Source organism: Lonchura striata, chromosome 2, assembly GCF_050655825.1.
Source record: "Lonchura striata isolate lonStrDom1 chromosome 2, ASM5065582v1, whole genome shotgun sequence".
NCBI classification, from domain to species: domain Eukaryota; kingdom Metazoa; phylum Chordata; class Aves; order Passeriformes; family Estrildidae; genus Lonchura; species Lonchura striata.
In genome coordinates, this window is record NC_140704.1 from 30,167,370 (window position 1) to 30,180,406 (window position 13,037).

Consider the following 13,037-nt stretch of genomic DNA (forward strand, 5'->3'; position numbering starts at 1 on the left):
ACTAAAGTGCCTTTATCTTGACCCATGAGCCTTTAATCTTCTTTTCTCCCTGCCTTGATGAGGAGGGGAGCTGAAAGAGCAGCTTGGTGGGCACCTGGCAACACCACATTTACTTATATTTATTACTATATTTAATAATAGTTTAAATACAAATTAAAAAATAAAATTCAGAATTTGTGCAGCAGGTATAGGGGGCAGTAGATATTTATTTGCTTTAAAATGCATCTAGGATGAAATTAGCTATCTAATGAATTTATTGAGACTTGTTAATACACAGGCAGTCCCAATGGATAGAAAGTGACTGCCAAATGAAAAACTGACACCCTGGTTTCAAAAATACTTGTTCAGACTATTGATCACCATTAACAGAGTGAGAATAACATATGCCAGTTATGATCTCTAGCTCCTTACTGATTTTTAAATGGATTTATATCAGTCAAGAAATTAGGCATATCATCAGATTATTTTTGTAATCTATATCAAATGTGTACTTACGTTGCCAGTGTTCAAAGACTATGCTGACACCTAGTACCTGGGTCCTGAATATTGTAACAGTGAAGCTCTCTATCTTGAATGTAAATGTAACCAAAATTAACATCAAGGATTTAACTCTAGGTGGCAGTTTATTCCATATTTTTTTAAGTGCTGTCTAAGCAGAAGCATAGTGATCAGCACCCTTTTGTAAATGCAACATTATAAATGCTGAAAGAGAAAAAAAATAAAGCTGTGGTGACATTTATTCTGATTTTTAAATTATATTTCTTCCTATAACCATGTCACTTACCAAATGGATTTTAGCGGGTATGACTAGAGCTTTACTTTCCTGAAGTATTAGTCTTTTCTATAATTCTGAGATGGCCAGGAAGAGCCTGATACTGGCTCTAAAACACTTCTGCAAGTCTTCTTACTGTATTTTTGTCCAAACCAGCCAGTAACTACAAAATAAATAGTCTCTAGTAGTCTTGCAACTGCTGCTTCAAGTATTTGGTGTTGGTTGCTGCTTCTGGGCATTCTGCACAATTTTTTCAGCCCCTGGCTGCAACCTTGCTCTTGAAGGCTCTGATGTTCAGTGTTGAAGATCACCCTAGGTTACGGGGTGGCTTCATGTGGTGGAAAAACTTCTCCTCCAACCTGTGCTCCCAAAGAAAGGCTCAGCAGTCTCTTGTTGTTTGGTCTCAACACAGTTTATTGTTAGTTATCTAAAAGATTGTCTTCTTGAGCTGCTACGGTTTGCTCAGCAGCCCAGGCAGAGGCACACACACCCCTGACACCCTCTCTGTCTGCTGTCTTCTTCTTCTCTCCCCCCGGCCCAGGACTGCTGCTATCTTTTATATGGTACATTACATGTTCCATGTTTACAGTTTCCCCACAATACCTACTACTTATATTAAATGGTGCTTTTCTACTCTAAACCAATCCATAAGTGCCAACATCATCAAGAACATGGAGGTAAGGAAGAAGAAAGAGGAAGGACAGGACCAGCCAAAATTCCTCCATCTTAAAACCTCTGACCACCATGTACAAAACCAAAACCCCCCCTGTACAAGCATTAAAAACCCCCTGTACAGTACTAAAAAAATTCTTCCTTCTATTTGTAACTACTTCTACTATAATATCTAAACTTTTGTGACTTGTTCTTCCTGCAAGGTTGGTAAATCATTCCATGGCTCAAACTCAAAATCACAGCTGTTCCTAGCTGCCTGCCAGGGTCTCAAATGCTTCTGACCAAGGCCTGGAACCTCTAAAAATGTCTGAGAGACATTTTGAGTTCCCACAGTTCAGAATACGCAGGACCATAAAATAATTCAGGCTGGAAAGGGAGAGCCCTGGAGGGTTCTAGTCCTACCTTCTACTCAAGGCACGGTCAGCTAGGAGTCAGGCCAGGTTACTCTTCTCTCTGCAGGGAAGTTAATTTTGCACACTGATGACTTCGGTGTTCAGTTACACATGCAAAGAAAGCCAAGGGAAAGGAATGTCCATCCTTCATTTTAATAGGAAGTAATTACTGAGACTGACAGTATAACTCATAAGTGAGAGACTCAGTGGATACTATTGAGTGTTATGTGCTAGGAAAAATGAGCAGATTTCCTTTTCATCCTACATAGACCTTAGCTAGATGAAGAATTTTAATAGTGGTCTCAAATGACATACCATGACATTTCAGGCATATATTTGAAATGCAGCAATGATCAAGAACGCTGATTTTCAGTTGGAAAATCTAAAATTAAAACTCCAGCAGTTATTGCTGATAAACTCTGGTTTAGTAAATATGAAGGCAAGAAGTACAATTAAAAGGAAATGTTCAAAGTTAGGTAGAAGGGTATTAATTTGGTATATTTTGAAAGTAGAAGCCAGAGAAGAAAGTAAAATTATCAAGAAATAAACAGATGTATAAGCTTTTTTTGTTGTTGTTGTTTTGAATTGATTCAATAGCCAGCAATCCCATCCTGCTGTAAACCAGTGCCAGTGACAAAATATTCTGTGACTTCAGCTGTGGTCACATCAGACTCACTAACTTCAGCACCATTAACTGAGGTGGGAACACTATGCTCTACCCAACCATTATGCAGGGTATACCATAGGTCAGCTGCTTGGTTTAAACTGGAAAAAGTCCCCACTGTAGCCTGAAATGATATATTTCTTTTTGTCTTAAAATCCCTGTGGGAAAGTAATTCAGACTTAATATAGTTTGGGTGATGTTCAAAATTTCTAAAATTAGCTACATATTCCAAAGCTAAATATTGCTTTCAAAAGTGACTAAGTATGTAGGGGTTAACAGAGAGTCTAAGGAACTATGTCACTGTATGCATTGCTGCTGATCTAAGCCTCTTATGGGCTTGCTGATAAGACTGAGAGTTTCTATATTTTATTTTAAATAGATTTGTAAAGATAATTTGAGTTTTTGGGTAGCTATACCTATTTCAAAATACAATATTGAATATTCATACATATCCCATCCCAAGCTTGTCTCCAGTTGAGATGAGTGTGATTACTAAGGAAAATAATAGATTTCTGCAAATGATTATGGGAATCAGTCCCAACAATTTACTTCATTTTAAGAGTCAGAAACTCTCTGTGGATTACCACTCCAATCCTTGCAGATAGTCTAAGTTCTTTAAATGAAGTAAGGGAATTTTAACTTTTCACAGTTATATAAATTTTTAGTTTAAGTATTACTCTGTTTGAAGGCATGTTAGACTGTACACAATCTATCTGGAGTAGAGAGACATGGGCATCAAACTGGCATGTAGAGAGCCTAAAATCTAACCAAATTTCTAGTGCTTATGTAACTCTTGGTAAGATGCCTAAAACAAGCTCTAACAAGCCTAAAACGAGCTTTTATAGATTTTTTTTTTTTCCACTAATGAAAATTTAAGTCAAGGCAAGATCCCTAATCTACTTCAATAATCTCTCTCTTCAGAATCCCCTTTCAGAATTCTCTTTCTGCTCTCATGCCTGCTGGGCCATGACAGCACCACTAGTTCTTGAAGTGGTGTCATTAAAAAAGGTTAGCAGTTTGGTTTTAATTCTACTAAACTTTTTCATATGGTATAGGGGTCTCTTGAAGTTCAGTTTTTTGTGAAAATACAAAAATCCTGATCTCTCAGGCTTTTGGCTCAAAAGAACTTCATTACCAGGGTTTCTTCCATCTCCGTTTCCAGATTCAGAAATCAAGTTAAGTCCATTCGATTAATAACTTCTTGCATGGGTAGACATACTCTCACTTAGTTTTTTCCTCAAAAATACATATTTTTTTAAAATAAAAATTTAAAAAAATGGCCAGTTTTGGTTGTCAAGTACAAGCTCTAGGTGGTACTTTTTCAGTTTTGGAGGTTTTGTGTCTACATGGGAATATGTTAGAAATGTCACCACCCCCATAGCAAAAAGAATGATGCTAAAACATGATTTAGCATGGATTGGATTTTGCTGAAATTATATTTATAGTGAAGGCATCCAGAATTGGTTTTGTTTAAGTCACTCTCATTTTAAATCATTCAGTTATAGGTCAAAACTACTCTAAGCATTAATACTAATTAAATTATCTTGATTTATCATTACTATGACTCATCAAAGCAGTGTCAAATTCTCTTGATTGAACTGCTAAAATTGAAATATTTCTATTACTACATGGAAAACAGTGAAATTATCTTTTAAAAGAAGCCAGCTAAGAAAGGTACAAATTTCCATGGAAAACCAAATTGCTTTGCTTTAAAGTAACTCAGTAGTTAATTTTATGCTCTTCTGCAGTTTAAACTTTCATGTTTATTCCCTACTTCTAATATTCCATTAACTCCCTGAATTCCTACTACTACATAGGCATGTTAGAAACTTGTCATCAATAACCAGAAATAAACAATACAAAAGGTAAACTAAGGTAAAATCAATAGAACAAGTATCTATCTTTCTCTCATTCTCCCCCTGTGCTAAACACATTTGTTACAGCTACCACTGTACCTTTTCCAATGCTGCAGAATTCCTCCAGAGGTGCACATTTTCAAGTAGATTTCCAAATGTGCTAATTCTTTGAAAAGACTCATTTTCCATGTCTCTGAAATTTAGAAAAAAAAATAGCCTGTATTCTAAAAGAACAAGTGAGGTTTATAACCTGATCAGTTTTCTCTGCTCTCCTTTAAACATCACTGTAGAAACACTATGCTGTGTTATCTTCTGTACAGATCACTGCTCTTAGCATTAGGCTATCCATTGCATGTAATCCTGTGTTCTCCTGTGTTTTCATGAAAATAAGAAATTGAGACCTTACCTGCCTATTAGTTGAAATTATGACAAGTTTTATTTTGACAGAATAATTCAGCGGATCAATTCTCCATTTTTTTGTTGTTTCTATGATTGAGTGATGATTTGTATTTATATAATTGCTATATAATATGACTATTTTTCCTTCAAAATTTAAGCTTATAACATGTCCCAGGACTATTTTAAAGATATGAAAGTTTCTTGTACATGAAAATTCAAAGACTGTTTGAAAACCAGATTTGATTCCAAAGTATTCCTTTCGAAAAATAAAAAATATTTGAAGCATGTGAGAATTCAGCTGTCTCAATAAAGATGACCCTAAGTATTCCTTGATTTAGATACAGAATACAAGGAGAGGTGGAAATCTATTTCTGAAGCAGTGGGAGTTATCAGTGAAACACAGGCCTGAAATTGAGAAAAATCCCAACCAAAATGCAGTTGTTATTACCTTTACAGAAGAGCAAACGTGGATTCCCAAAAGAGAAGAATCTGTGTTGTGAATTGGGCTGCAGCAATCTATCACAAATAGACGTAATTAACAAAAAAATAATATCTGAGCTAATCCAAGTGTTAGTATTTTGACTCACTGTAAAAAGTGACTAATGTATTTTCTGGAATTATGCATTTACTGATATTCTCTAATATTTCAGGAGCTGCTCAGTTACCAACAGCATACAAACCTTTCTGAATTCTGTAGCAGCTGAGTACTTAGGTCTTCTGAAAATTTCAGCCTTAAATCAATGTCTCAATGGTTTAAAGGAAGGTTATTTTTCTGAAATAAAGCAAGATTGTAACAGTGCTTCTGGCAGCATTATAAAGAGGAATGGATGCAACCTTGGGAGGGGATCTAATCAATCCATCTGAACAGAACAAGAATATTGTGCCAGGTCTCCTGCAGTCTCGATTGTTGATAATTGATTCTAGTGTGATGTTTAGCTTTTTCATAGCAGCATGAAACTGCTAACTCATGCTCACTTTCTAATAGGATATAACTCTTAGCTCTTATTTCAAATTATCTTAACTGAAATACTGTATTTTTGCACTCTTCTTGCCCAAGCCTAATATTTTTACTTTTGTAATTGTATTTAATCTTTTTTTTTTCATGTCTCTCTGTTAATCAAATTCTCAATAGGAATCTGAGTTATGATCTTCTGCTTTAGCATACCTATGGTTCCTTTAGGTCTGATTTTTTCCTCAGATAAAATAACTCCATTCCCTCAGGTCCTTTCACTGGTCCCTACAGAGAAGAGATCTGTGCCTGCCTTTCCTTAACAAGGAAGTTGTAGCTGCAATGGAGTCTCTCCTCAGTCTCCTCTTCCCCAGGCTGAACAGACCAAGTGACCTCAGCTGCTCCTAATACGGCTTCCCCTCATCTTCGTTGCCCTTCTTTGGATACTCCCTAGCAGTTTAATGTCTTTTTTATGTTGTGGCTCCCAAAACTGCCCCCAGCACTCGAGGTGAGGCTGCCCCAGCTCAGAGCAGAGGGACAATGCCCTCCCTTGCCCAGCTGGCCATGCTGTCCCTGATGCCCCCCAGGACAGGCTTGGCCCTCCTGGCTGCCAGGGCACTGCTGGCTCATGTGCAACCTGACAGTGACCAGGACCCCCAGGTCCCTTTCCCTGGCACTGCTCTCCAGCATCTCATTCCCCAGTCTGTCTGTACATCCAGGGCTGCCCTGTCCCAGTTGCAGAATCTGGTGCTTGCCCCTGTTTAATCTCATATGATTGGTGTGAAGTATTCCCCACACAATTCAATTTACTTATTTAAAAAGCCTTACTCACAAGAACCAAACTGCTCGCTTATTCCTCACTGCATCACTTATTCATGTGTGTGGATTACAATCTTTAGACAGATCTAATTTCTTGTGGAAAATGCACATTGGATTACTGCACAGTGTTGCTACATTCTTGTAGTGTTCATTTCAGAATGTGTTTTACTTTAGGCAAACTCGCCTAGCCTGAGTTATTTTGTTCATGGAGCTGAACATTACAGAAGAAGCCTTGTGAGAAAACAACAATGAACGGTACCATTTAGGCAAATGGTTAATTTTATCTTTGTTTTGCCAAGTCACAATTCATTGTCCTTCTTGATGGTGCAAAACTAATTGGCTTTTATCACAGTTACATTACCTCCAAAGGCACATAAAATTAATGCAAAATAAACATCGCCATGATCAGCGATGGACTGATTAAAAAGGAAATAGATTCACATGAAGCTGATGTTGAAACCTACAACAGGCTGTCTCAGAATTATAAATCAAAAAGTTTTTCAGGTTATAAGCTACGGCTCCATTTATAATTTTACATTTGCTTTAATCTTGGAACACTCTTAATGCATCTACTCTGCAGTGGTTGATATGACTGATGAAAATAAACTATGGAAGAGCAATGTTATACTGCATGACTAATTACTTTATCAGGTTACTTGTTTGCAGCTTTTAAAATGTTTTTGTTCATATAAATAAATCAAAGCCTGTTGAGCCCTGTGTTATATGTGAAACATGATCATATATGACTGTGATACTTCCAAGAGGAGTCTGTCACTTCCAAGAAATTATAATTTGAACTTCAAAATCTCCAGTCTTGTATTTTCCTCCATTTAGTCCCTCTTATATTTTCTGTATTTGCAGGAAGATCCTGTTGAATATGTGAGTAATGTAATTTCTCTTCTCAGAGTTCGTATTGGAAAAAAATAGTATATTAAATTCCTTCTAAAAATTCTCAAATAACTTTGGCAGTTGCTGTTGAGTCTGAATGAAAGAAGGCTTATTAGGCATGACCACTGAGAGGTCAGGATCATCATCTGGCTTTTTAAATTTAAAAATCAAAATGCCAGTGACTTTTTGTAATCCCAGTCTTCAAAGAAGAGTGCAGAAACATTCTTGGAAAAACAGATATTTCAACTTGAAGGAAATAAGTTATATTTAATCAAAAGTGGCAGTTAGTTTTATGTGAAGCAAGTAAAATTCTAGAAAAGTTGAAGAAAGATATATATTTATATGGGATTTGTATTTGAAGACTTGACAGTTACTCTGTACAGGATAATTGATTTTAGAAAATATGATTCTTAATTAAATTGAATGGCGTAGAGACTGTTATTGGGGAAAATATAGAAGAGCTGTTAAAACCCACAGAGAAGTAGAATAAGTTCAGAAAACATTGTGGTCTACAAATTCATACACTGACACTTAACAACCAGACAAATATGTAGAAGACTACTGCAAAGAGGTAAGAAATTAATTATTCCCACATGCAGTGGTGATTGTACAAGGAGTCTGGCACTTAAACTCTAAGAGAAGGTGCTCATATGAATGTATTCATTCCTGGAGAACAGGGGAAAGAGAAGCTTCTCTTCAAATTATTTCTGGAGAAGGCAAAGCCAAAGCCTTATCACCTTCATTACAGAGGATCCAAACAGGACATCTTGTTATCCAGAAAAGAATATACTGGAGATTACAGGCTTAATTAGATACATCTAAATGTAATATTTTCTATAATATTTAATATGCATTATATTAAATACCTCGAAGAGAATGTGTTAAGGCATTGATGTGGGTGCCTGAGTGAATCCCAAAATGTGGATTCAGAGCCTCTATTATGAGAGTGACTGCAGGGAGCAATAGGGAGACAGACAAAAACTGGAGAATGAAGTTTCACAAGGAATTCCAATATCCATATGCAATTTTCCAGAAGAACAGCCTGTAATTATTTTTAGTGAATTCTGTTTATTTTATATACAGTTTTTCATTTCAATCTTCAAACTACAACCGAGGTATGCAGTTTTTTATGTTGTTTTACCAGCAGCTTTGTCTATTTTCATATAACAAGGTGGGTGGGTTATGTTGCCATCAGTAAACCAATTGTGTTCTGTATTATCAAAGGCAGAATTAATACATAAATTGTGTGCAGGCAATCTGGACACAACTAAATTGTAGGGGTTATGCCTTCTAACCTGATGGTCTGCACAGGATTCACTCATAGTTCCCAGAAACTCAGCATAGAGGATACATGGTCAGATAGTGGCTTTGGGGTTTGTATTTTCTTTTTTGCTAGGCAAAAAATAATGGTTCCTTGTGTAGGTAACAATGAGTAACCAAACAGCCTCAGCCCTTCTGCAAAGCAGCAGCAGAGAAAGTTTAAATTAAACAAGGCCACTCTTGTGGTAAGGATTACTAAGTACTAAAATAGATGTCATGGGGGGTTGTGTAAGCTTCGCCTTTAGAGGTTTTTGAGAGCAATGATAAAGTAAAATCTCTCTCAACTCTGACATGGCACAGATGATCTATTTTTCTGTGATAACTATTTTATTTTCTAAAATCCAGCACATATAGCATTTTATACAAAATAAAATGCATAACATTTAATATTGGTGGCGTGGGGCATTCAAAATATTACCTTTCTCATAAAACCCTGAGCATGTGATAAAGATGAACTGAACTCTTGTGTCTATTTAATTATTTTCCAAATAAATAGTCTATTTTTAGAGAGAAAAACTCCAGAACAGAATTAATTTGTTGCTTGTGTATTTGTATAGTCATCTTTTTATAGTCACAGAACACGAACATCACTGTCTTTAAGAACAATAAACAGCCACAGCTGCATTCCCTGCAGTTGAATTAGTAAACAGAAGGTAAAACTTCTCAAACAGCATTTAAGTCATCCTGTAATGAGGGAATTAATGCGGAACAAACATAATTGAGAAACATAGCCATTTGAGATAAATATGTTTTCATCTAAGTGCTTGTTAATCTACTGACCCATTCTGAATCTGAAAATATTATTGTTGTCTTTTTGACATATTTCCCAGTTATTTTGCTCTTGTACAGCACATTTGTAAGGATTATACAGCAAACCTTCCACTCTCTTTCCATCAAGATCAGCTCTTTATCTCACACAGAGAAGCTTTCTTGCAAGGACATTCAGCTGAGGCCTCTGACAATCACAAAACAGACCTTCCTATAGCCCTCCTAACACAGAGCTGAGGCTGGGTCCTCTGTGCTCCTCTCATGGACATTAGCCTGCCTAAAGTTAGCATCTTTGTATCATAGCAACACAAGAGAATGCAAAGCACGAATAATACAGTGTTCTGTTATGAAGAATAATTGGAGAATTCCTGAATTGACTTTTATGTTTGAATGATTTTTATGTACAAATTCATGAAGCAAGTTCCCCATCAGATACATAAATAATGGCATTCCAGCATTAAGTCAGCTTGTAGATGAGAGAAACAGCCTCTTTTTTTCTTAAAATGTATGGCTATGTCACCTGCTCCTCAGTCACTCAAGGAGAAACAAGTTCCACAATGTTATTGTGATGAGGGCAGGTCAGCTGGTTATTTTTAGCTTGAGCAAACTCCCACAAGAGGAAACATTCTTTACCTACAGCTTATTAGCATTCAGAACTGCACCACTCCATCCATTTGAACATCAAAACAGCTATTTTAGTCTTATTTTTATAACCAAATGCTTACTGTTCAGTATTAAGGAAAAGGTGACTCCGAAAAAAACAGCATAATATGTTTCTGATCTCAAAAGCAAAATGCAAAGATTTATTACTAAAGTCTCTGGCAATGGAGTAATTAGTACATAAACATAAGGACAGCTACTACCAGACATTAATGACTATAGCCATTATACTAAATAATTAAACTCCCCAGGAGTAAGGAATGGAATTTTAACTGCATTTTTAAAGGTTTATTTTCATTTTTTTCATATCTACGTACATACAATTTTGATGGAAACTAGCATTTATATTCAAACCCCTTTATATAGGTTTAGTGAGGATGACATTTTAGGATAGGCAGGATCTTTTCTATTGTGCTCCTTGACCTGGCTGCATAGGTTCACAGATCTGAGAATTTATCTTTCTACTCTGCCAACTAGACACAGGTACTGCAGAGGGAATTCCAAATTAGCACCTGGAAAAGTTTGGAAATATGATCTACATTTTTATACTAATTAAAATTGCATACCTATACAAAATCAGGTGTGGGAATGTTCTCAGAATGAACAGCTCAAAAACTCCTGTTTGCTGTCATCACCTGGGTGTATTCCCACTGCAAGGTTAGATAATGTCTGATGTAGTGGACATATACAAGGAATCATAAAAACAAAACCACAGAGTGAAAAAACAATGCTTTCTTTAATTACTATACTGCACTGGCATTAGAGTTGATTAGAGATGTAAGCTTCAGTCAAAATTTTTAGTTGTTCATTGTTTACCAGTAGAGAGCAGAACTTTACTTCCTTCCAAAAGAAAGGCAACTTAATTAAAATTTCTAAAATATCTCCTTTTAAAAAAAAATTACTTTCAATTCTCCTTATAGATATTTGTTGATAATACTTCTGACCATTAATTCCAACATGACATCAAAGGGGCTCTGTCATTCAATTTTAATTTGCTGAAAATTCTGAGCATTGCATTTATCATAGACATCTTGAGGTCCTACGTGATTCTTTCTTACCCTCATCCCACAGAAAATACTTCTATTCCCTCCTCTTATACTAGGATTTCTCTTTTCTAACTTCGCTCTACCACGTCTTATTTTTTAGGTCATTCAGGATGCTTCTGTTTACAAGCTGCACAGTGCAGATCAATAGAGAGAGGACGATACAGTTTCTCTGGAAGAGTTTACTAGCTGGCAAAACCTGAGACATCCCTCTGTTTTCAGCTGCAAAGGCATTTGGAGCTGCTGGAAATCTGATCACAATGTCAGTATCTAAACTTGTCCTTTATTTCTAATATTTTCTCCTCCAGCTTCCATTGACCCCGGTAGCCACTCAGGGGCAGAACTCAAAAGTTTTGTTACATTATGTGCAACAGAGGAATCAGAGCATGTAGGTAGGAGACTGGCTTTGCTAAGCAAGCAACATCACTGCAACACAAGAATGTTGAGAAGTTCTCAGCACATAAGGGATATATAATCTGAGACAAAAGGAAAAGAAACAACCCCACCCAACACCCTAATTATTAATTTCTTCAACTGATTTATGGGCAGATATTAACTTTAACCAAATCTAAATGAATCAGAATTAGTAATTTTGTATGCTCACATAAAACATCAGATAAACAGATAGACCTGACTCTTCCTGGAATGAGCTTTCCATTTTATAAGGATACTACTAAGGAAATGTATTGGTTGTCAGTGTCTCAGTATAAACTCATAAAAGCTGATAGAAGCATCAATTGGTCTTCTTCCTTTAAGCATCTGATGTTGTATCGAATGCCTTGCTGCAGTTGTGGATGTTGGAGGTGTTGGATTGTCCTTTCCAGTCACATTTAAGGAAATGTATTTGGCTAATAGCAGTTAATAGTTTGTGAGGCTTTTCCTGTTTCTAAACTGACTCTTTGATGTCAGAATATTATTTTATGAGTTGTTTGATCTAAAACTCAGCTTTAGATTGACTACACAGTGTAGTCATCCTACCTCTCATTCAGGATTGTAACGTGGCATCACTGTGGACACCCATTATGGCTAATTAACTGTTTAAGAAGGAACCAGTAGTGGTTGTAATTTGGAAGTAAGAGACCCTGAACTGGTAGTTCTGGAGTATAATGTGTAGGAGTCTTGCAATTAGAATGAAACAGGTGGAGAAAGTTACTCAATGCAAGCTTGTGCTCTTACTTGTCCAGTAAATCTTTTTCTTTTGGCTTCCCAACCCAATTTTTAGACAAACTCCAGTCAGAAGGAAATGTTTAGCATATTATTGACCTCTCTAACTATCAGAGGAAGAGTTTACCATGTTCTTCCTCAAATGCCCCATGACTGCACAGTACAGATGTGCCAGGTGACAAACAGTTCTCACCAACAGTGCACCTGGCCAGGCCAGGCAAGAATGAGCAGGTCAGTACTGAGGACCCCCAGGACTTCTTTGTATGCAGCTCTGCTGCCATGTCTCCACTGCAGCCACTGTGTATGAAATAGTACCAGTTCTAGTAACCACACTCTCCAAAGCCCAGATTGTTGTTGAATTTTATCAACGTTCCTGTTAATAAAACTTGACTGCTGGATTGTTTTTGGTGAATAAACACAGAAGAACCATGTATGCTGCCAGAGCGAGTTGAAGCAATATTGCTGGGGAGTGTTCGCTGTAGCAGTGGGGAGTTTTAGTGCTCAGTACTTCAAGGAAGTACAATTTAGTCATGGACCTGGTAACAGCTCGTGTACTGCTGATCCATTAGGGCAGTTAATTGGTTATGCATTGGTTGCAATCCTGACTACATGGGTTGTTACTGCCCAAGAGACAGGTCTCATTTCCCTCATCCAAAATGTTCTTTCCAACA